This window comes from Calidris pugnax, unplaced genomic scaffold (genome assembly GCF_001431845.1).
Source record: "Calidris pugnax isolate Ruff unplaced genomic scaffold, ASM143184v1 scaffold49, whole genome shotgun sequence".
NCBI classification, from domain to species: Eukaryota; Metazoa; Chordata; class Aves; order Charadriiformes; family Scolopacidae; genus Calidris; species Calidris pugnax.
This window is the reverse complement of record NW_015090798.1, coordinates 3,092,003-3,113,276: the sequence shown is the minus strand read 5'-3', so window position 1 is coordinate 3,113,276 and position 21,274 is coordinate 3,092,003. Positions and strand designations below refer to the sequence as shown.

Below are 21,274 nucleotides of genomic sequence, written 5' to 3'. Positions count from 1 at the left end.
CATCGTATCTGGGTGAAATATCAGTCTATGTGGGCTGATATGACATTCAGAAAAACTTCTGAGTAAGAAAATAATACTTTTTTTTAAACTTTCTTTTCCTAGAAACTTTTAACTAGAAGAAATTGATTCTACATGTATCTATCCAGTACCACATCACAGTCTAGTCCTATTTACTTAATTTTGCCATGTGCTAGGCTCTACCGAGGCTAATACAATATAAATATCTTTTCTTTTTGTATCTTAAGAACACCTGAACTTGTATTTGAAGAGTGTGCAAGCACATACCGTAACGGTGCATGAACAGTGGGAAGGTCAATTCATACAGATGCCAAGGATGCTATATTGTGCCATATTCAAGCCCTCCCACTAAAATATGTCTCTGATTTCTGACTACGAATATGAAGATAGAAAATCTGGAGACTCAAGCATATTAATAGTTAGATTGTAAAGAGTTGTATGCTCATGAGAAGGCAGGAGATAACAACTGTTACCTTCTTTGTTTTCATAATCCTAGCTCGTTTTCTGTACGCTGTGCAATAGAGCAATGCAGCAAATCAGTATCAAGAAATAGAGATGTGGGGTTGAAGGTGAAGGCGGGTGTTACGATGATGACTTTTTTCTGATTTATAAAATAGGAGATATGTAGAGGAAGTGTCAACCTGTTTCCATTTCATATATGGAAGTATATAAGCATTGTCTGCAAGTTTGCAGATACGCATATGTGATTTCCATATTGAGTTAGACATGAAATTGACTGTGACATAGAATGAGCTGTACTAAGCATCATTTTTAATGAAATTATAGTTTTGGTTTTATTGTGTTGGGTTTTTTTTTGGTGGATAGGAAAAAATCCTAAATATCTACAGAGGAAATTGAAATGCCAACTACTTAGGCTTAAAGAGCAAAATACTCCACTCTATTAAGCAAATTATCCACAGTAATTTTCTTCCTATCAGTCAAAATCCAGCATAGTGAAAGTTGGCTCCATGATGCTGTTTAGTTTTTTATTGGTTTTAGGAAGCTGTGATTATTGGTTTAGGGTTTCTAACTGAGTACAAAGATTTTTTTTCAGTTTTGACTTCACAGTTTATGAAGTCATAACTAATAGGAAGTAACAGCAAAACTGACTTCATCAAGGACACTTTGGCAAGATATTACAGACACAGTCACGACTGCCAGGGATCTGGTTGCAGGCAATCAGATGTCCTTGTTACATTCTGTGCTTGATGACTGGCAGTTTGGGTTAGACTATTCATCACGCCAGCAGCAGTGAATGTTACTGTAATATCACAGAAAGATGGCAAAAAATAGCCATTAAAAAAGCACAAGGTAAAGCAAAGAAGAAAGAAAAACCTTAAAATGAAGTAATTCAAGAGTTTTCTGGCCAGAGAGACACTGAAATGTTTTCAAGTGATGCATCTCATAGATATGTATGCAAATGTGTGTGTACATGTACATGTATGTATGCAGCCAAAGAGGAAATTATTCAGGAAGAAGAACTGTAGAGAGGGAGGAGAGCATGTAGGATGTTTGTTATTTTTCTGATTTATAGTAGCTCAGCAGATATCACAGAAAATAATTACTGTGTGTAATATGAAAGATTCTGTTGTGTTTCAGGACTTTCCCCCCAAAGACACAGCTTTCTCAAAGACATTCATTTTTTAAAGAGTAAATAATCTATAAAAACGTAGTTTTCAAAGGATATGCAGCCACAGTTGGATTAAGTTCATGTTCAATAGTGTCCTGTCTATTGAGGATGGTGCTCAGATGCTGCAGTGCCTTCTAGTGACAGCTGAGAGCAGGCATTGTCTTTCCCATGCTCTCAGAGTCTTTATAAAAATACAAAGACTTTAAAGATTTCTGTCCTTTTTGAGTACTTTTAGCCTAGTGTTGTTTCTTCTTACAGTTGTTTTCACATTTAAAATCTTTGCTGCTGTGCAGCTGAGTGGATCAAAAACTACTAAAGCATTTGGGGAATTTCTTACTTAAGAGATGAAAAGGTTGCGGTGTGATAAATTAGGTTACAGTATCGTACAGTCTTGGAAAATTCAGGTTAAATGAAAGACAAACTGTCAGAATGTTCTCTTTTCTTGTCTAAGCAACATTGCTGCTGTTTAGACCTTGGTGTTTCAGAAATAATTACTAATGACTTGTTAGCAGAAAGCTGTCACAGTGACATAAATCACATCAGAATGAATAGGAATCCTAGTTAGGTCTCTTAATAATAATTATATACAGGCAGCTTTTACTTGAATAATTGAAGTATAGGAGAATGTGTTCACTACATAGTGGTATGGGCACTGAAGGAATGAATCCTAAAATAGCTGACATTCAATTCACTGTAAATACCACGTCTTGTAAATGAGTTGCTGAAAGCGAAAGGAAGGAGGGAAAGGGTAAGAAAGGAGCATTTCCCTGCTTTGTAATATATAACAGCACAAACTTAGAATTAAAAATTAAACTTTGCCTATGACCCCAACATTAATGTAACTTCCAAAGGATTTTGAATGTTACATTTTTAAGTCTTTAATGGTATCTAAGCCCGGCTGCCGACAGGCATGGCTCTGTGATGACAGTATCAGCCCTCCTGCGTTACTCAGCAGTACCAGGTTGGTCTTGGCAGACTTGGGTTCCTGATCCTATTATGCCAGTTTAGCCAGAGGGAATTTCTGGATTTAGACTGTTTTCTCGGTCACCTTTGTGCTACATGGGAGGACGAGCAGTATCAGTTGTGGTGAAACCCTAGGGTGGTTGGGACATATGATCCAACATTACAGCTGCTGGGGTAAACTCAACCCCCCAGCATTTTATTTTATTTTATACCAGTTTAGCCAGAGGGAATTTCTGGATTTAGACTGTTTTCTCGGTCACCTTTGTGCTACATGGGAGGACGAGCAGTATCAGTTGTGGTGAAACCCTAGGGTGGTTGGGACATATGATCCAACATTACAGCTTCTGGGGTAACCTCAACCCGCCAGCATTTTATTTTTTTTTTTTTTTTTAATGGATTATCAAGAAAGATAGTCTTGAGAATTGTCAAGGTATTGTCAACATTATACCATGTTTTGCATCAGTCTTATTGTCTTAAAATACAGTCTCACTCAAGCCAATGGAAACCCAGTGAAACATTTATGAGGAAAGAAAGTAGATCACTGAGGAAAAAGATTAGTGTAGGAAAATGCTACTTCTGCCCAACTGTTATTATCTTTGAAGTAATTCCTGATACTTCAGAACTGTTTGAAATTTTCCCTGTACTCTTGCAACTTAAAGGCTCCCATACAATGTTACCAGCCTTATAATCAAAGCTTTTTGCTTTGTTCTAAACAAGGACTTTGTGCCACGTCTTCAGTCTATTTCTTGCACGTGTGTCAATTCTTAGTCCTCTCACGTGCAATTGAAAACCTTCAGTCCTGGGAGGATGTTCCACTCAAAATAAGAGCTGCAGATCTGGCCTTCAGCAGGGACACTGCTGCACTCCTCATTTGTCATTATTATTATTTCTCTTGAGCAGACAGCTGAGTCAAAATTTATACACCTAAACAGACCTATAGAAATGAATGGGGCTACAGGTGTGGAAAGGCAATATTTTATGAGCTCTGTGACTACACTGAAGTCAGTAGGAGTTTTGCCATTTGCTTTAATTAAGGCTTTATTATATCTGTTACCAGACAGAATGTCCTAAGCAGGGAAGGACCTTAGTCTTAAGGACTGTTGTTCCCAACCTCTTAAACTCAGTGCCTCATCAAAGAGTGAAAACAAGTATTTTCATAGATTTTTAACTGGAAGCAGTAAATTTACCATCAGATATTGTATTGAGAAAGAATCCAAATCTTACATATTGCTATAGTGATGCCTGATTCACAGTACATTTAAATATGCTTCTTAACTAGATTTGCTATATAAGAATAACAAATAGTTGTTTAATTTTATACTGAAATTAAGTATTTATCAAGGATAGTCTCTGAATAAAATGATGGCATTTTGAAATGACGTAACAGTGAAATGACTTCTGTCAGAATCTCTGCATCTTGTCAGATGTCTGTCGGCATACAATGCACACCCCAAATAGGAATGCTGTTATTTTTAATGTCATCATAATCTAAAGTCACCCTTCCTTTTCTCACAGTTATTAAAAAGCTATGGTGTTTGGTTCGATGATAACTATCATCTAAGGTTTTAATCTATCAATAGATTAAATAGATTTTTATCTCCATAATTGCCATGCTTTTCAGGTCAGTGCATTTGTCAGACTAGCCAAAATATGCCTGAGTCATTTTAGCCTCTATTTTTCACTCCAGTTTTATCCTCATTTAAAATGTTTCCATCAGTGTCCACAACTGCTGGATTTTTGCAAAAAGAGAAAAAGATAAAGTTGGCATCATTAAGCAAAGATGTAGTAAATTGCCCTACATAAGTGTGAAAGTGGAGAAAGGCAGAACCTGAAAAACAGCAAGTACCATTAATTATCTAAGTCTGAGGTTTTAAAATAAAAAGTAGTGGTTCATTTTTGGACTAATAGAAAGTTAGCTATAACAAAAAAAAAGAAAATCTCTTTAATTTCTATTTTTGATTTTTGAAACTGTAACCAGTACTGCGCTAATATGATGGATTCATTTGAGTAGGAAAGGAGTTCATAAAAGCTTAGAGCTTCCTCAGGATGAAAGGTAACCAGGCTCTCTGTGGAGGTCTCTGTACTCAGTAAAGTTAGGTGACGTTCGGTGGTTTAAAATATCTGGTGGGATCAGCTTTGAACTGGTGAACCGTGAGCTGTGGTGAGTAAGGGAACATTGGCTAATGGGCACAGCGCCTTTAATGAGAAAAAGCCTCTGCCTTAAATTGCAAGTGGGTGTCCAGGAGGAAACGAGATGTTCCTCATTCCTCAAGTTCGATAAAAAGAAATGAACCACGGTGGGACAGTGCAGATACCTGGCCAGGACCGGAACAATCCTCACCATCAGTACAGGCTGGGGGGTGAGGTATTGGAAAGCAGCCCTGAGGAAAGGGACTTGGGGGTGCTGGTGGATGAGAAGCTGGACATGAGCAGGCAGTGTGCAGTTGCAGCCCAGAAGGCCAATCCCATCCTGGGCTGCATCAAAAGCTGCGTTGCCAGCAGGTCCAGAGAGGTGATTCTGCCACTTTGCTCTGGTGAGACCTCACCTGGAGTATTGTGTGCCAGTCCGGAGCCTTCAATATAAGAAGGACATGGACCTGATGGAGCGAGTCCAGAGGAGGGCCACAAGGATGATCAGGGGGATGGAGCACCTCTGCTACAAGGACAGGCTGAAGGAGCTGGGGTTGTTCAGCCTGGAGAAGAGGAGGCTCCGGGGAGACCTAATAGCAGCCTTCCAGTCCCTGAAGGGAGCCTACAGGAAGGCTGGGGAGAACCTGTTTAGAAAGGCCTGTAGTGACAGGACGAGGGGAAATGGCTTCAAGCTGGAGGGGAACAGATTTAGACTGGAGACTAGGAGAGGGCTCTTCACTGTGAGGGGGGTGGAGCAATGGAACAGGTTGCCCAGGTAGGAGGTTGAGGCCCCTTCCCTGGAGATATTCAAGGAGAGGCTGGATGAGGCCCTGGGCAACCTGGTCTAGTTGGGGGTGTCCCTGCTGACTGTGGGGAGGTCGGACTAGATGACCTTTGTAGGTCCCTTCCGGCCTGGGCAATTCTATGATTCTATGATCTAAGTAACTCCTGCAGTCCCAGAAGAATCCCTGGGGAAATCTGCACAAAGGGGTGTCCAAAACACAGGGATGGAAAAAAGGGATTTATAGGGAGTAGGTGGGAAAGGCAGGAGTTGACCCATGCATCAGAAGGTATTCTGGAAGTCTGCAGACTCTCACTGAAAATGTTTGCCTGGTGTTGGCAGGTGTCTTGCAAAGGGTGTGAAGTATTAGAGCTTGGGAGATGGGTCATGGTCTTTGTGTTTTATGTGCAGTGATGCCTGAACCTTTCTGAAGGCTGGCAGCACAGAAGTAGGACAACCACAGCCTGACATTAACCAGTGGGAAAGATGGATTCACTTTCTTCTTCATTCATCCAGAGCGTGACGTGCCTAAGCTGAGCTAATGAAAAAGCAAAATCTTCAGTAAAAAAGACAAATTAAATGAGTTTTGTCTTCTCATAGGTGTTAAAATAACCTCACACAGACTTTCTGATGGCAGTCTCAGATATCATACCCACACCACCAGGGAGTCAAATGAGATTGAAATTAAATACCAAATGAGAACGAGAAGCGGCGTAGCACAGCCGTTCGACATGACAGGGGTGCAGCAGTCAAAGAAATAACTCCAGCGAGTAACACTGTCTGCTGGCAGTCAGCTCTGCCCTTCAGTGTGGTTTCTGCTTTTGGTAATGAGTTTCCTTGGTGATTCGTTGGCAGGTGACCCACGGAGGGAAATGTGGAAGAATAGCGTACAGCATCCCGCAGCCGGGTGGTATCCTCCAGTGGTAAACATTGTAATTGTAATAACGGTATAGAAAGCTGGCAGACATAGAAGCCTTTCACAGCTCTAAAAGCGTCGAAACATGCCAAGTTTAGGAACAAGATTTCTTCTGTGCTTTCAAGCCATATGGAGCACCAATATGTTTTCCATCATCTGCTTGTCAGTTTAAAGAGAAATAGTAAATTTATAAGGCAAAATAATTCAGCAGCGTTTGCAGGGACTGTGTGCAACTGAAAAGAGACAAGTCCACAAAGGGGAATTTTTGCTTTAAATTGAAAAAAAATAAAGGGCAGATAGTTTAGAAATTTGCAGTTGTTCTGTCCTGATCACACCTTGTGTGATGGTGCTCACCAGCTCTGGTCACACTTTTAAGTGAAATCCACTTTGTTTCCTATGGGAAACGAAGTATCTGGTATTATTATGGTCTGTGTGTTTAATTAGATGCACACATGCATTGTGTGGGGCCTGTCTTTGAATTGATAATGTTTGGAAAGATATAATTTCATTCAGATTTGGCGGAGGGTGGATTTCACAGAGGTATTACATTTCCGTCTACTTTGTGAAAATTCATTACTGGGGAGGGGGAAAGAAGCTTGTTAGTAGTTTTCAGAGGGAAATCCACAAGAAAGAGGAGCAATAAAATATGACCTAGGAGCATCCAGGCAGCTGCAAGGTGCAACTCAAGCAAGAATCTCTTATTTGTTAACATTTTGCTAAGTATCTAGAGCTGTATTTGTCTTGATTAGTATTTATTTATTTATATTCCAGCTGAATGTAGTTGAGCGTCTTTAACTGAGAATTTGTACATCTCTCAGTCAATACCTGATAGAGAATTGAGTCCTCAATCAGTCAATACCTGATAGAGAATTGAGTCCTGGACTCTATTCCAATACCGATTGCTTTATAACATACAGGAATTAACAATGCATAAATCACCCAAGTAGTCAGTGCCCAGTCTCTGTTAGAAAATTCTAAGCGTTTCACTAAAGATTTCAGGTGAATTAAGGGTTTTGAGATTTTCTTTCCTTTTTACTTTTTCATTTAATAATGTTGGTACAGAGTAGCAAGGTGATGTTTTTCAGTATCCTTTTTCTTTTTAAGGTAATAATCCAATCTTATCTGTACAAATAGGGGATAATTGCAGAAAAAATAAAGTAACTGTCCATTTATTTTTTTTCATTGCTAACTGTATTCCATTTATATTCCTTTTATAAATGTAACATTTCATATTGGTTTTTCACAGAGAATCTCCTTTAGAAAACAATAGCCTTATAAGAGATCCAGGACAGGAAAGTGTGGAGTCAAAAGGTGCTTACACTAGTAGAGCTTTAGGAGTAAAAAAGCTATGCTTCTTTCATTTATGATGGATCAAATGTGGGGGTGGTGGTGGGGTGGCAGCTATGCTTAGATTATAGTGGAGACAACAAGCTAGGCTGATGAATTAAGGAATTAATTTTACTCAGCAATAGATTATAAGCATAAAACCTCCTTCCACCCACCTTATGTCAGGAGTGTATCAAATGTTTTATTAGGCGATAGCTGGATTAAATATGACTAAGGAGAACCTTTTGAAACCTTACTGCAGTACACAGCTGGTGTTGTCACAAGTGATGCCACGGTGTGCCCTTGTCAGCAAAGATAGAGTGGGCCATGAAGACTAGGACCACTCCCTTTAGATACGTTCTAACCTATCACTTTTGAGTCTGGAAAAATGATATAAGGGAATTTGAACTGCAGTTGTCTGTATTTGAAGACAGTGGCTCACATCCTAAGCTGCCAGCAGAAATTAAGATCCTAACTTTCTAAATAAACACCGTGGGTTTAATTGGGATTGGCATGCTCATTCGTGAGAATAAACCCCGGGGATCTTGGCATTTACACTCAAATTGCACATCCCGTGTGTGGGATGTACCATGTGGCTGTGTTTGCCTACACCAGACCCTGTGTTATGTTGCACTCCTAAACTCTGCAGGATGCTGTGAATCACTGAGCACTCGAGAGTTCCATCATGGCAACTAGATGCTGTCAACAGTCAGCGTGGCCCAAACGCTAAAAAGTCATGCCTGTGCTCACATATTTAGCAAAGTATTGGTCACATATTTAGCAAAGTATTTACAGGCTTTGATATTGCATTATTTTAAACTTCCAAAGCAAAGGCGAGTAGGGCCCGAGAGGTGATTGTCCCCCTGTACTCGGCACTGGTGAGGCCTCCAGTTTTGGGTGCCCTACCATAAAAAAGACATTGAGGTGCTGGAGCACCTTCCAGAGAAGGGCGACAAAGCTGGTGAGGGGTCTGGAGCACAAGTCTTATGAGGAGAGGCTGAGGGAGCTGGGGTTATTCAGCCTGGAGAAGAGGAGGCTGATTGCTCTCTACAACTACTTGAAAGGAGGGTGTAGAGAGATGGGGTCGGTCTCTTTTCTCAAGTCACAGGCGACAGGACAAGAGGAAATGGCCTCAAGTTACGCCAGGGGAGGTTCAGGCTGGATATTAGGAAAAATTTTTTCACTGAAAGGGTTATCAGACATTGGAATGTGCTGCCCAGGGAGATGGTTGAGGCACCATCCCTGGAGGTGTTCAAAAGATGGGTTGATGTAGTGCTGGGAGGTGTGGTTTAGTGATGATCCTCCTTGTTTGTTGTGTGGGTGTCTATTTTTGTCAGTTAGGTTGACGGTTGGACAAGATGATCTTTAAGGTCCCTTCCAACCTAGAAGATTCTGTGATTCTGAAAGTGCCTAAAATATGCAGAGTAAACAGAAAGTGTGGCTATTGCATGGAGCTTCAAAGTCAAGATGAGCATCCAGGGTCCAGAGGGGGAGTGGGCTTTGTGCCCCTCCATGGAGAGGACTATTAAGCAGGCTCAGGTACCTTGGGAAACATACCTTGACTTCCAGCCTGGGCTGTCCCCTCGCTTGTCCCAGAGCAGCAGTTTGTGTTTGAAGGTGGGTGGGTTCACAGCTTGGTCAACTGCAGCTCCCAAGCAGTTGTGTTCACATAAATGAGAGAGATGTAGCAGGTGGGTGAATGAGAGATGGGAGGTGTTGGTTAGATGACATCTGTGGAAGCACAGCCATGTCACCTAGTTAAGTTGTCTTCAGGAATATGGAGAAAAGCATGGGAATATTCATATCTAACTACCATTTAAGGTGCCTGCTTAGAGAACAAACCAAAGCAATGTGGCAAAGTGCTGATTGGTGTAAACATCTCAGCACCTTGCTGAGCTCTCCCATTCCCAACAAGTACTGGTCATTAATTTATTTGTATAAGCATATACATGACACGCCAACTGCATTACATTACACTGCTTGCCAGATGACAGAACATCACATAACAAAGACTCGTTTGGTGAAAAATCATACAAAGAGGAATCAGTGTTTTAAGCTGAGGATTTAATAGTCCTTTGATAATAATGAAGGTGATTATTCAGAGAAGAAAGTGTTTCAGAGTGAAGTTTGTGGAAATTAAAACACTAGGTGGTACAGCCATCTGATTTAATTTATAATGTTTTCATCACGGTGAACATTATTTTTCTAATCCAGTAGTAGTAATCTGATGTGCTATGATGTTGGCTAATGATTTCTCAGATATTCCATATTCATCAAAGCTTTTGTCTTTACATTTGCTCTATAGATGAATTTGCATTTTAATTAAAGTGTTTAAACGAGTGATATTAAAGCCTGGAAAAGGAAGCATAATTTTCAGATCCTCTCTAATGTGATTTTAAAACACTGGATTTAATCCATTTTATAGCACTGAAGATATAACCAATTTACATTTATTATTTTCCAGTTTATTTATAGTTGCTCTATTTTAATTAAGAACGTCAAATTTAAATTTATTTACTTTAAATGAATACGATATAAGCTACATTGTTATAGCATAGCCTCTATACTCTGCGAAATGTATGACTTCCTCAATCTTTGTGATTTTGCTCTTACATTGTCACCAAAAATATTATGACTAAAGTTTTGATTGAGTAATCGTCACCAAAGAAAGACAGTTGACTACCATTTATACATAAATATGTAACTATCACACATTTTCAGGGTTGCTGGGTGGCCCTAAAGGACTGCTCTTAAGTTGGTGACTTGCAGTTTCTCTCGCTCAGGAAATGTCTAACTAGGATCTCCAGAAATTTTGCTGCAGGTCCAGCAAGATGGCCACATGACGCTCACTCTCTTACTGTTTTAATCTTGAAAACTTCAGTTCCACACAACTTTTCCTGGAAGGGCTTTTCTGTTTTTTTCTTGTCAGCGTGGCAGAAATCCCTTATGTTCTACTGACGAATTCTGTCTACAAAGATAGGGGATAAAAATCACTCTCCTATTAATCATTCAAATAATGAAGGAAACCAGTAGCATTTGAGGCAACTCACCTGTGAAATTCTTCATTTGTATTCCCTCTAGGCTTTCCTCCACAGCTGATGCTCCTCACAATGTGCTTTAGCTTCTCTTCCCAGAGCAGATCATTAGTGTTTCTTATCTTGATCCAGATTGAAGTCTGTTTACCCCACGGTAATAGACTTACTGAGGTGTGTCAATAAGGTCCATCTTTTCCCATCTCTTTGATTGTTTAAACACAGTTCTTCCCTTTGTTTCTCTAACCTTCCAGTGTGTCACTGTTTAACTTTTCAAAAGACACATTCTGTCATGCAAAGTGGATTTATTTTGGCTGATACACAATGCTTACTTAATTCAAAGTCATTCAAGCAGAAGATGTAAGTGGAATTCAGAATTATCCTAGGGACTCGGAGCTACTTACCTACCATCCTGTACTACCCGTGCCACCAAACGCACAAAGTTAGTGTCAGTAAAAATGCACTCTAACAAGAAGTTTTTAGGTTTTTGAAGCTGAATTTTGAAATCTTCCCAGGTTGGGTATGATAACATACCATGGTGTCAGCCTTTTGGCTGCACAGTTATGAGTTGAATAAAACACTTCCTTCAAAAATACTTAGTATTCTGAAAGATCTGATGCTGTGGGCAATGTTTTCTCTTAATTAAGTCTTCCATAGCTTCATTAAGCATTCCTGTATTATTTTTTGTATCTTTGTTTTAAACTGCATAGCATGAATGGTTAGAGTTGGAAGGGACCTCAAAGCTCATTGAGTTCCAACCGTGGTAGGGACACCTCCCACCAGACCAGGTTGCTCAAAGCCCCATCCAGCCTGGCCTTGAACCCCTCCAGGGATGGGGCAGCCACAGCTTCTCTGGGCATATAATATCTGTGAAAAGGGGGATGAGAAAGCAAAACTGGCTTTGTATTGGTATACATTTGTTTTGTTTTGAGGGAAACATGGATCAGACCTGCCATTGTGCTGTGTGTCCCACAGGTCAGCCTGGAGCAATTCAAGAAGTTGTGGGTTTTGTGCTGGTGCATCAACTGCTGCTTTCTCAGTCTGAACCTCAAAAGGAGGTGTTAGAAGCCATGAACTTGGCTGTGTTACTTTGCTATTCAGTGCCTGCTTTTCTGTTTCTCTGCCTGCAGGGAGATAGATGGGTTGAAAGCACAACTTAAGAATAAAGAATTCTATCTCCACTGTTTCACTCCCTGGTAATTTCCTCAAGGGTAATTTCCTCAGTGGTCAGGGTGCCAGAGATAAGGCCTTTGGACAATCGGATTGCAATGACTTACTTGCTGTCCCCGTTTAAGAGGATATTTGGATTTGCACAAATCTGCCTTGATATCTCCCTCTGCCTTTGTGCATGGTGAAGTGCATTTAAGATGTCTCAGCAGCGTTTAGAGTTTAACTCTAAATAAAGACGCCTTTTAGAAGAAGTTAGAGTTGTAAATTACTTTGATCGAGAGCATACAGTTGGTCCTAAGACCAGATAGCATTCAACTGGAAGAGGTATGAGGAAATAGAAAATGTGACTTTTCCTTTCTGTTCCAACTTTTATTGGTCTTTGGATTGTCATCCAAAGTGAATATTGAAAAGCAAGCCAGGAAAGTTGCATGTTAAAATTAGGTAGTTTTAGTTTTTGTTCCATAAAAAGTTAGTTTAAAGCTTTAGATTATAGCAAATTAATAATGATGTCTGGTTAACTTTGAAAACAATCGACATTTTTTTCAAGTTTAGGATAAAAACAGCTCTTACGCTTTCTGCCATTATTTTCAATGTTCTTTTCCTTGCTCTATTAGCAAGTATAGGTTTTCATGGCATTGAAAAATGGCAAATCAGTGGATCCATAATTTTTGGCTTTCCTGAGAAAGATTTAAAATGTTATTTGAGTCTGCTTTGCTGCAGGAAAACATATTAAGAAAGAAACGTGTAGAAGAAGTAAAAAGGAGAGCAAAAATTAAAACCGACACACAGTCTTCATATATGTATGAAGAGGGTGTGAAAAAAATAACAAAATAGGGCCCGCAAAAATTTTTTTTATCCATATTATTAATTTCCTCATTTTCTAATTTTATTGTACTTTATAATAGTTAATATTAGAAAGATTGTAATATGGATATGTAAGATAATACTGATTTACAATATGACTGAAAAAGCTAAGGAACTCCTGGTTGGGATTAATATAATCAGAAAATATTTATGTTATCGGAAGTTTTTAGAGTCAAAGTAGAAACTATTTCAAACACCTTATTGCTGAACATAATGAACTTTTTTCATTCAGCTCTGCTGTTCTAGCAAAGTGCTTAAGAGGGCAGCAAAGAAGCTCCTAGAAGTAAAAATGCTTTTATTAGGAAAGAAATATAAACTAATAACCATTTTCAGTGGAAAGATTGAAATTATCAAGTGACTGAGAAACAATGATTGTGAAGCTAATAGATAGAACATTCCTGATAAATGTGTTTTTCTACAGCCAGTCATCTTCTTGCTGCATATTTGTGTTACCACTAATAGGATTATTGGAATATAGTCAAATAATACTGTTCATCTAAGGGTGCGTGCTGAATGATAAATGATGCAGCTTGCAGCATCACTGACGGCTTGTTGAATGAAATATGCAAGTAATGCTGTGAAGAGAGACCCGACCCCCAAGTCCCCAATCCTGGGAAGTCTGTCAGGCTCTTTTGGACATACTCTTTGATGGGGTGGCTTTTGCTGTCCTAAATTGGGGTCTGATTCAACGGGCAGGTGAGGAGGGCTCTGCCAGAGTCCCATCCTTAGCCTGGCAGTTAGGGTCCCCCGGTAAAGGAGCCATCTGGGAAGGGTTTTCAGCCCTGTCTCTTCCTGAATCTACTTAGTTATTGTGCAAAACAAACCCGCCTCCTTTTTTTCTCCCTCCACCCTGATTTTGGCAAGTCGAGTGAGAGTGCTTTGCTGGGAGGTATGGTTTAGTGATGATGCTCCTTGTTTGTTGTGTGGGTGTCTATTTTTGTCAGTTAGGTTGACAGTTGGACAAGATGATCTTTAAGGTCCCTTCCAACCTAGAAGATTCTGTGATTCTGTGATTCTGGATGCTCTCCCCAGCTGTAAAGGCATGAGGCTTTCCCCACAGCCCCCCCAGACCACAGCTGAGCCCACTGGGTCCCCTGCAGTCCCAAAGGAGGAATCCCTCCTGGCTCAGGCAATCAAATTGCTTTTTGGAAACAGGACCATCTCCTATATAAACTGGGATTTTGATACTTTGAGTTCAGCCTAAACAACATGCCCCGAGTCAGGGAAGTTTTTAGTGGCTCAGTAGGATTTGAACACAAATCTCTCTCTGGAGAGAGGCAGTGCTTAAATCATTAGGCTATGATTTTCTCTGTGAAAATTATATATAGGAAAGCTTGTTTGTCTGGCAGCTGTGCCATGCCCAGAATGTAAATGAATGAAACCTTATGATTACCAAGATTGACATGTTAGTATATTTAAAAAAAATAGAAGATACTCTAAGATGTTGTTTTACTATTGGGAAAGAGGCTTGAGAGACTCTAATCCTATAAAATGCTGCACCGTAGGAGAGCGACCCATCAGACTTGAGTTGGGTCAATGAAGTGCCCCCTCTGCTCTTGATCTTCTGTGCCAACCTTAACAAGACACCCTTGTTTCAGCATTTTATCAGAGTAGTGCAAAACTTCTTGCTGTATCTTTCTTAAACCATTGAATGTATTCTTAAACTCACTAAGTAGATTCAACTTACTCTCATTGATTAGAATAAGAGATACCTGTGGCAAATTAGCATATTTTTTTTTTAATAAAAATATTTATTGTTGAGAACTAAGGAGATGGCTTTTCTGGAATATGTTCTGCATCTCCTCAAAAAAGGAATATACCGTAAATGAGTTGGTGAATATAAGAAGTGGCACACATCTATTATATAAATGCACCTCATCATAAATAATTGCATCTGATCATATTGACCAGAAAATCCTCTTTCTTTGTTGTTGGTTTAGTTTTTTTTTTTTTTACTTTTTTGTTGTTTATTTTTTAAATAATATCAAAAGCCAAAGTTATCTATAACTCTGAAGTTATGCGGAAAATGATAAATGAGCCTATATAGCTTGCATTAAAGTTTGGGAATAAAATGATTGTATTTTATTCAGTTAAATTACCAAGTAAAAGAAATTGTCTGACATTACTTTGGATCCATTTTTTATGCTCCTGCTGTAATAGTACTGTTTGTCATTTGAAAATGTATTGCAATATTCCTAAATAACTCATTTTGAAATGTGCTGTAATATTCCTAAATAAGTAATATGTCAAGGAAACAGTGTTTGAGCGTTCAATAAATGTAATTAAATGGCATTCTGCTCCCTGCATTGTTCCAGCTAGAGCATGTCTGTCGACTGAGGGAGATAAGGTTGTTTCTTTGGGCCAGAACATGGCAAGATGCTGAAGGAACATTCCAGATATCAGTGATAAGGTTGAAATAGCTGGAATATATACTGTTACCTGTATGAGAAGAGTGTTCATAATTATGATACCTAAAATCTTGTTGAAGGGGATGTTTACAGACCCACCACTAACTCCACGTCCCTCCTAGCAGCTTTACAAAGTCCTCCCAGTTGCAGGGACTTGGTGCTGTGGAATCAGTGCCTCACAGGACACCCTGAGTCCTTTGCAGACAAGGTTTATCCCGTTGCTCAAAAGCAGATGAGAAGCAGAGAGAAAAGCAGGAAACGCTATGGTGTGTTCTTGTAGCTGTGGGCCTGGGTCTGTGTTGGAGGCTGAAGTGAGGAGGATGTGGTGTTCAGGGCATCTTACCCCTAGGATAGGATGAGGAGTAATGGTTTTAAATGGAAAGAGGGGAGATTTAGAGTAGATATGAGGAATAAATTCTTTCCTGTGAGGGTGGTGAGACACTGGAACAGGTTGCCCAGAAAAGCTGTGGCTGCCCCATCCCTGGAGGGGTTCAAGGCCAGGCTGGTTGGGGCTTGGAGCAACCTGGTCTGGTGGGAGGTGTCCCTGCCCATGGCAGGGGGGTTGGAACTCGAAGATCCTTCCAACTCTTCCAACTCTAACCATTCTGTGGTTCTGTGATCTTTGATCACTGTAAGCATGGGAGCTATCTTAGAAGCTGGTCACAAATAGCAGTGTGTAACAAAAGCCCTCTGCTGTTGTGAAGTCTCAGAACACATCACAAGATTTATTTTATAAAGTTAGGGAAGCCATGGGTGGCTGAAAGTACGAGGACCCACTTTGTGTTTGTTGGAGTTCATACTGGTGGGGTCCTGGGTCCTGGCTGCTGCTCTGGGGACTCTTGCCTGACCTGCTGTAATTCCTACACGGGGTGCAGGTTACTGAAAATATTGAAGGGAACTCTAACCATTCTGTGGTTCTGTGATCTTTGATCACTGTAAGCATGGGAGCTATCTTAGAAACTGGTCACAAATAGCAGTGTGTAACAAAAGCCCTCTGCTGTTGTGAAGTCTCAGAACACATCACAAGATTTATTTTATAAAGTTAGGGAAGCCATGGGTGGCTGAAAGTACGAGGACCCACTTTGTGTTTGTTGGAGTTCATACTGGTGGGGTCCTGGGTCCTGGCTGCTGCTCTGGGGACTCTTGCCTGACCTGCTGTAATTCCTACACGGGGTGCAGGTTACTGAAAATATTTTTCACTGCAGTGTTGGATCTAGTAACAAAATCAGTTTGATAAACAACATAAATAACATCACATAATATTTAGTGATCCAGATGACCTTTAGGTAGATAATACCTGTTGCTTAATACCAATATCTGGATAGTAAATACCTTTCATAATATTTTTTGCTTTACAAACTCACCAGATTATAATACATAGGCTGTAAAAATTGCTTTTCTAGTACTAATACTATTATTTTTGTTATAAATGTTGCTTAAAAATTCAGTTTGTTGATTAGATTTTCCTCTAAAACTGCATATAATCAAAATTATTTTATTGTGAGTAGGGTTAAACGTGGTGGGTTTTTTTTCAAAAAAACCAGAAAATATAGTCTTGCCCCGTAAACAGTCTTGTTTGTTCATTACCATTTGAAGGTGTAGATACCCTACAGATATGAGCTTAGGAAAGTATTAGTCAAATAAATAAAAAGAAGGCTATTGTTCAGATACCAGGTGTGTTAATAAAAGGTAATTCTGTTGACTGAAAATAAGTAAAAGCTCCATCCAGCAGACATGTACATTTTTTTCCACCATTGTCAGTAATGAATGCCTTTTAATACAGTGGAAAATTACCAGGCAGGTCTGAAATAACTAAGCAATTACTGAAGGCTTTGTTTAAAATTCCTCAAGAGAATGTCACAAAGAAAATGATTACCATTATTTCAACAATGAATATAGTGCAGCCGTTTCACGTGAAAAATAAGCTCACATTTAACTATCAATTAGCAGCTTTTGATACTCTGAAATTGTTTCAGCATTAATGTATTGGTTCACGTATCTGTCTAAATATACCTGAAATAAAAATGGGAAGAAGCTCAAATTCTAAACTACTGCATATTGAATAAGAGTATTGCAGGGGAACATGTTTAATGATCGAAATACTGGGCTCCTTATTTATATTTCCTGAAAATCTGGCTTATGGGCAGGTGCTTTTGTCCTGCATGTGAGCTACCAGAAATACTGCCATTTAAAGCAATAATTTGGGAATTAAAACAGGAAGTGGCACACTATGTTTCTCCCCTTTTTTTGTTCTTTCGGTTAGAAGTCAGATTTTGAGTTCAAAAGTAGTTTTAAAAAGGGGCCAGGGAGTCTTTATTTGGGCCTTTTGTACCCAAGTACATTTTGTTTTGAATGTTGTTAGGCCAAACTGAAGGTCTGTGATCAGTCTTGAAGTACATGCCATGTACGCCTGGCATGCACAAAATGTAATTTTCAAATTTGAGGAGCTAAACATCAGGTCCTCCCTCCTATTTTTGTAGCATCGGTGTGGGGCTTCAGTGCTGGGACATAACAGAAAGGGTTAAAAGCTGCTGCAGAGGACACACACTCCCAGCTCCTTGCCTAAGTGTTTCAACCACCAAAAAAAAATCAGTGATAAAATAGAGGTAACTGAGGATAGGTATAGGTTCAGGGCCACTTATCACACCTTCCAGTACATGGAACAGAGGTGGTGGGCACTGGCACTGATGTCAGCATCACAGCGCTGTGCAGGGAAAGGTAAAATGTTTCTCCTTTCTTTTGGGTGAAATTACCTGCCAGACAGCCTTAGCAAGGAGCCTGCAATTTTAGCTGGCAGGAGGAAGACTGCCAAAAACTCCCAGCTAAATAAAAAAACCCCACCCATTGTTTCTTGGATTAAATCATCCCCTACACTCACTGAGGCAGTAGGAATTGCACATTCTTATGATAGTTCCTCTCAAAATAATGCACATCACACCTTAACTTTTAGAGATGATTCCCACTTTCAGTGAACATCCGTATATCCAATTTGCTTGAACACCCTGCTGTGATTCAGTGCACACCCCTGTAGGCTCCCAGCTATTCCGTAGCTGCCTTAGTTGTTAAAAGCAGTAACTATGAGAGCCAGTGGAGCTAGTGGGAAAATAACAAACTTAAAAATTACAAGGTAGAGGTGTATTTGTGACACACTGTCAACAACAACTCACAAGGTGCTCCCTCTCAAAATTTGACTTGCCCTGTGATTTTTTTATCTCAAGTGAACAATGTCTTCAGGATTGAAAATAAAAGCAATTCTGACTTGTCAACAGCAGCTACCTAAAATCAGCACAGCTTTATTATGAGAGAGGAATGTCCTCGTGATGGCTATGTCAAAAAGTTAACTAATAGTAAGACCTAGATCTACAAAAGTATTTCCATGCCAGCAAATCTGAGTCCTCCAATGTACATGGGACAGTTATCATGAAAGCATTTTAAATGGCTTTGGAAGTTTTTGTGTATGTGATTTGGTAGAGAGAAACAAGTCAGAGAGTTAGCCCCATATAGTCTGCCATCGGTGCCACAAATCACACTAATAAAAGTTTCTCATTCAAACTTTCTGACAAAGTAGGGCATTGAATCTCTTCTCAAGAGGGAGGACCCCAACAGAAGAGTGAGGGAAGGAATGAGATTACAGGTCTGTTGTAGTTTTTAAATGTTTCCCATCATCACCACAGATAACCATTTCTGTCCATACATACACTCATCCTTCTGCTGTCTGAGAAAAAAACCCAAAAGCTAGATTTTTCATTTATCTAGTTGGTTTTATAACTCATATACCATAAAATAGCATATATACGTACTGTCATATTTTCAAAGCCTGTGTATGTTCTTTTTGGTTTATTTGTATGAGTGCCTTGTCTCTGCCAGGGTGGATACGAACAAGAGGTTTATGTCCAAAACTTTAGGTTTTGCATCTGGAAACGGATGAACATTCCTCTGTCTTTTGATTTGCCCTCTATTTGCCTTGTGTGGAAAGGTTTTGGTAGTGGGGAGGCTACAGAGGTGGCTTTTGTGAGAAGCTGCTAGAAGCTTCCCCTATGTTGAACAGAGCCAGTGGCAGCTGGCTCCAAGACAGACCTGCTGCTGGCCAAGGCCAAGTTAGAGAAAATCCGGAGTAAGGTTGTGCCCAGGAAGAAAGGAGGGGTGGGAAAGGTGTTTTAAGATTTGCTTTTTATTTCTCGTTACCCTAGTCTGACTTCTAATAGGCAATAAATTAAATTAATTTCCCCAAGTCAAGTCCATTTTGACCATGACAGTAATTGCTGAGTAATCTTCTTGTCCTCATCTTGACCCACAAGCCTTTCATTTTATTTTCTCTCTCCTCTCCAGCTGATGAGGGGGACTCACAGAGTGGCTTTGGTGGGCACCTGGCATCCAGCCAGGGTCAACCCACCGCACGCCCTTTCAGTCATCTGGCAAGTGCATTAATTAAAACTTAAACTGTACAAGCTCTTGAAAACATCTGCTGCATGGAAAGTGGCTTTCTCCCTCAAGGACCTCTGCCTAAGGGTCTCGTGGTCTTCTCATGTGTGTCCTACTGGGTAATTGCAAACAAGGCATACGGTTACTAACAAGGAGAAAATAGATTTCTGTTCTTTGCAGGAACATGGCAATGAAAATGTTGTTTAAACTATTATTATGTTTATTCACTATTCTTTTACCACATAAAGGAACTGTGAACTCATATCAACCCATGTGCTCTAAAGAAAATACAGTCTGCAAGTGATGTCAAGCAGGCAGTTTTTATCCTCTATTACTCTTTTGATATAAAAGTGTTTTAGTTTGGCAAGGTCTTGTTTATTAACTCTTCTTTGGTTCTTCATTGAAAAAACTATTCCTGGGATTTAGGAAAGAAAAATCTTTCCAAAGAAGTTTATTTGCAAACTATTACAGATTAAACAGGTCAGTTTCTGATTCTCTTCTCTCTATTTGCTTTTTTTCAAACACACTCAGATCTCTTTACCCCCTTTTCAGTGTTAAAATGATGGTTAACCATGTAGGAGACAAGAGTAGATAAAGTAGTTGCCACTTGTTCCTTTGTCTCATTGTGTCATGCTGTGCTATAAATGTATTTAATCTGGACAGAACCAAAGGGATAAATTCTAATTTAATAGCTATCAATCAAAGGTAGGAAGCTTCCAAGAATGACTGCAGTTCAGGCTCAGATCTACTGACAGTATGGCTAAGACTGTGAGTCTTCAGGAACTTTAAGAAAATCTTCTGATTTCCTGTCCAAGCTTATTCATGGGAAGTTTAATCACTGATCCTTCCTTCAATTTAAGTAGCTTGTCTCTCTTCCTTGTCTTTATCTTTTTCATTCAACTATTGCCAGAGTTAGTATCTTTACCCATCATTTTGCTGTAACAAGGAAGCTGACCTTTCCTGACCTCTCACAAAAGGGAAGGCTGCAATGTCTGTCTCTTCATGGAAGAGAGCAGGATTTTAAGGAGTGAAGTCATCTCCTTTTCACCTATTCTGACCCAGTTCAAGTTAATTTCTCTTGGACTTGGATGACCAGAGATATGTACTTTTAAAAATATAACCTGGTAGCTTCTCATTTCATGGTGTTTATACTTTCTTCTTGCCTTGAAATTACTGTCCTTGAATATTCTGTAATCACATACTTCTAATATTTCTTCTTTCACTATTTTTTGCAGAAGATTTACTTTTACAGGTTTTCCTTAATGAGAAGTGTACTGTCATAGCTCCTGAAGCCTTCATCTTCAGAAATATCATTTGAAACAAATTTAGAATGTTCTGAGAATCCTTGTACAGTATTAATTAACTGATCATCACTAAAAATTTGAAAAGATCTCATAGCTCCATCAACTTCACTGTCCCCAGCTAAGACTCCTATGCAAGTAAAATGAAAAAAGAGGTTTCTGCCAAAGAAAATATCATGCAATTCATATACTTCTTGTACTGTAGTACTCATGGTGCTTACCATCATTTTAATCTGTATATTTTGGGTTTAGTAATTAATTTAAATACAGCCTTTTGAATTATTTCTGTCTATGTGCTTAATCTTGCATATGC

The 21,274-nt window shown here is 39.5% G+C and overlaps 1 protein-coding gene across 6 annotated transcripts in view; it reads left to right on the top strand.

The window, feature by feature from the left end:
• KCNIP4 (Kv channel interacting protein 4) overlaps nt 1-21,274 on the top strand; it is a 491,412-nt gene that overhangs the window by 225,344 nt on the left and 244,794 nt on the right. The window lies entirely within an intron of this gene.